Raw genomic sequence first — 4,553 nt, 5'->3', positions numbered from 1 at the left:
ATATATATATATAGGGTTGGGTTCACGTGAGACCAGCCTGTTTTCGTGAGACCCGTGAGACCATATTTTTACACGTAAACTTCATAGCAAAAACACTGTGAAGGTTTAAAAAAAGTCGAACCTTCACAGCAAAAACACTGTGAATGTTTTAAAAAGTCACCTTCACAGCATTTTGCTATAAAGTTTCAAGTGTAAAATGCTGGTCTCACGAAAACAGGCTGGTCTCACATAATCCAAGTCTATATATATATATGTATATATACATATATATATATACATATATATATATATACATATATACATATATATATATACATACATATATATATATATATACATACATATATATATATATACATATACATATATATATATGTATATGTATATATATATAGACTTGTGATCATGTGAGACCAATGGTTTTTCGTGAGATCCGTAAGACCAATTTTCAACCCTTGAATTAGATCTACAATTTTAAAATCTAAACATTAATAAACGCCACGCGACTTCTCAATAATTACAAAACTTGCCATCGTGCAATTTAGACCATTAGATCATTAACTTATAAAGTTGATCAATGAACATAAATTGGTCTTACGGGTCTCACATAAACCTTTGGTCTCATGTGAACCCAACCCTATATATATAAAGTTGATCAATGAACATAAATTAAGTTGTATTGATTGTACAAATGTGATGGGTTCCATTTAAAACGTCTTATATATATATATATATATATATATATAAGACGTTTTAAATGGAACCCATCACATTTGTACAATCAATACAACTTAATTTGTTGAGATAATTATGGAATATGATGAGAGTTCATTTAATATGATCTAAATATTTATGGAAGATAACTAAAGTTCATTAATTATGATCAAATACTTTATATTAGGAAACAATTAAAACTTTTATAAAATCACATATTCATCAAATTAAATGAACGGTTAAGATTGAGTTGTATTGGTTGTACAAATGTATAGGATTGCATAATAACCCACCTCTCTCTATATATATATATATATAAAATTGATTTACATTTAATATTTTAATAACTATATTATTGAAAAATAAATAGTTTTTTTAAAATAAATATTTATAACAAAGTGATAGATTAGAACTGTGGATCATTTTTCCTTGAGCAATGGGCTTTAACCAGTTGGGTTCAGCCCATATTTCTAAATTGAGCCCAAATTCGATAGATGTAAAATTGTGGCCCATTTTTAATGCAGTATATTGGGCCCAACTTAAAAATAAAATTGACATTGGCTTGCCCTAGAAATGTATGTCAAAATAGTCCAAGAACTAAATTAATTTTAGATTACAGGATTGAATCCGGTGACAAAAAAAAGTTATGGTGAGAAGCGTAATAAGAGATCTTTATCTTTGATCAATCATAACTGAATGTCAACATTAATGAGATGCACCGAAATGCATTAGAACAATTCTCTTCTAAAGCATAATTAATGGATGGATGGAAGGAAAGGGAAAAATAATGCTAATTTTTTACAACCATGTAAATCTAACAAACAATGCAAACTAATTATAACTACTCATTTATTTTCTCGATGGTTAAGATTAAAACGGTTGTATTATAATTATTTTAATGTGTAACTATAATCATAACCGTTTTTATATGAATCGTTGATGAAACAAATAAGTGGTTAAATTTGGTTTGCATGGTTTGTTAGATTCACATGATTTGTAAAAAAAACTACCCCCCCCCCACATACACATATATATTTAAAAAGGTATTCGCGCAATGCAGCGAGATAAATCTCGATTTTAATGTTAGTTTTTATTCTTTGTATCTATTGATATAATACAACTTTATGTGGTTTTGAAAAACCGATAATGTTTTTATTTTAGATTGAAATATAAATTTGAACATAACATAAAAATTTGAGAAAAAAAATAAATTGATACTTGTATCAAATTAATTATTTAATAGTTCTCGTTTTTTTTTGTGTGTAACTTTTTTAATTCAATTTTTTATTATAATTTAATTTAGATTTAATAACAAAATAATTTATTTTTGATGTAACAATATAATTTTTTATAAAGATAATAATAAACATTCTGTTAGAACTCAATGTTATTTTAATTATATTTTAGATTTTCTATATTTAACATGGATGTTTATCCTGTATTTGATTACGTTTATCTACAATTAGTTACGTGAATTTAAAAATGAAGCTTTAATAAGTTGTACTTACGAAAAATTACTTATAAGTTTGAATTTTAAGTAATATGTATCAATAAACAGTACTTCATGCATAAAAAATGGTTCTTAAGGGTTTTTGTCAAATGCTTTATAATATAGTGTGTGTGTGTGTTTCTTTGTATATATCCAAGATCCCCCAAAGTTGATAATACAAGCTCTCAACATGTCTTTGATGGTCTGAATTGTTTTTTCACTCTACCCGTCTGTCTGAGGGTGATACGCCGTACTCAGCCGGATTTGAGATCACATGGCTCTTTGAAAGCTCTTCCAAAATTTTGAGGTAAACCGGCTGTCACTATCTGAGATGACTGATATGGGAACATCGTGATGAGTCACTATTTCTTCAATATTAATCTTCGCAAGCCTTTCTAAAGGATAATTCTCCTTAATTGGTAGAAAGTGCGCACATTTCGTCAGACGATCTACAATAACCTATATGGCATCATACCCCTTTGGAGTTCGAGACAACTTCATGATAAAATCCATTGTGATATGATCTCATTTTCATACAAGAATTTTCAAAGACTGTAAATTCTCATATGGCCGTTGATGTTCAATATTTACTTGTAGATACGTCAAACATCACTCCACGTATTTTGCAATATTTTTCTTCAATCCTGGCCACTAATAGAATGGTTTTATATCTTTGTACATCTTATTGGTACCTGGATGAATTGAGTATCACAATCTGTGACTTATATTTAGAATTAGTTTACGGTTATTTCCGAGAGGTGGTACCCAAATTCTATCTTGGAAACATATAATGCCTTTATCGTTTTTCGTCAGGGTTGTTATTATTCCTCCAACTCTTTTAGCTTTGAAATTTTCATCTTTAGATGCTTCACTTTGACTTCTCAAAACCTTGTTAAGAATCCCAAGGATTAAGTTTGTTCTCAACACAGAGACTTTAATTGTTCCGTTCTTTTCTTTTCTGCTAAACGCATAAGCCAGCACGATTGTCTTCCCGGGGTGAAAAAGAATTTCACAATCATAATCGTTCACCAATTCGATTCATCGTCTTTGCGCATATTCAATTCTTTCTGGTTAAATAAATGTTAAAGACTTTTATGATCAGTGTAAATATGACATTTAGTCGCCAATAAATAATGCCTCCAAATATTTAATGCAAAAACAACGACCGCAAACTCCATATCGGGCATAAGGTACTATTTCTCGTGATCCTTCAACTGTCTGGAAGCATATGCGATAATTTTCCCCTTCTGTATCAATACACATCCTAGACCCAATTTCAAAGCATCACTGTAGACCATAAAATCCTCCGACCCATCTGGTAGCGACAATATCAGAGCACTGCATAATCGATCTTTTAACAGTTGGAAGGCTTTAATATATTCCTCTCCCTATTCATACTTAACACTTTTTTTCGTCAGTTTAGTCAAAGGTGCAACAATTTGTGAGAAGTCTTGAATAAATTTTCGATAATACCCTGCCAATCCTAAGAAACTACGAATTTCGGTGGGTGTTCTCGGTACTTCCCATCTCAATGGCCTCAATCTTTGCAGGATCAACTTTTACCCTAGTTTCAGAAACAATATGACCCAAAAATTAGACTTCTCTCAACCAAAATTCACACTTGAACAACTTTGCGTACAATTTCTCCCCCTTTAGAAGTTCGAGAATTAGACAAAGATGTTCCAATCGCTCAACTTTTGATTGTGAGTATATAAGAATATCATCGATAAATACAAATAACAAATTTATCAATATATTCATTACATACCATATTCATCAAATCCATGAATGCTGCTGGAGCATTAGATAAACCGAACAACATGACTAAAAACTCATGTTGCTCATATCTTGTTCGTAACGCATTTTTAGCAATATCTTTGTCTCTTACTTTAACTAGCCCCAACTAATTGATCAAAAAAATCTTCGATTCTTGGCAAAGGATAATTATTCTTTATAATCATTTTATTCAATTCTCGATAATCAATACATAATCTCATCGTCCTGTCTTTCTTTTTAACAAATAACACGGGAGCACCCCAAGGAGATGTGCTCGTTCTGATAAAGCCCTTATCAAGTAATTCTTTCAGTTGGGTCATTAACTCTTTCAATTCAGACGGTGCCATATGGTATGGTGCTCTAGCCACTGGTGCCACCCGCGTTAATTTAATTCTAAAATCGACGGATCGATCAAAAGTTAAACAAGTCAAATCGTCAGGAAATACCTCAGGATATTCATAAACGACTGGGATGGATTATTGTTTACCTTTTTTTTTCTTCGAATCGATGGCTAGAAAACTTTGACACCCCTTCTGAATACACTTTCGGGCTTTCATAACAGATATCAGGCTGG

The sequence above is a fragment of the Cynara cardunculus genome (genome assembly GCF_001531365.2).
Source record: "Cynara cardunculus var. scolymus isolate 2C chromosome LG 13, CcrdV1, whole genome shotgun sequence".
Classification (NCBI taxonomy): Eukaryota; Viridiplantae; Streptophyta; class Magnoliopsida; order Asterales; family Asteraceae; genus Cynara; species Cynara cardunculus.
The sequence above is the reverse complement of the archived record's forward strand: the minus strand, read 5'-3'. Positions refer to the sequence as shown.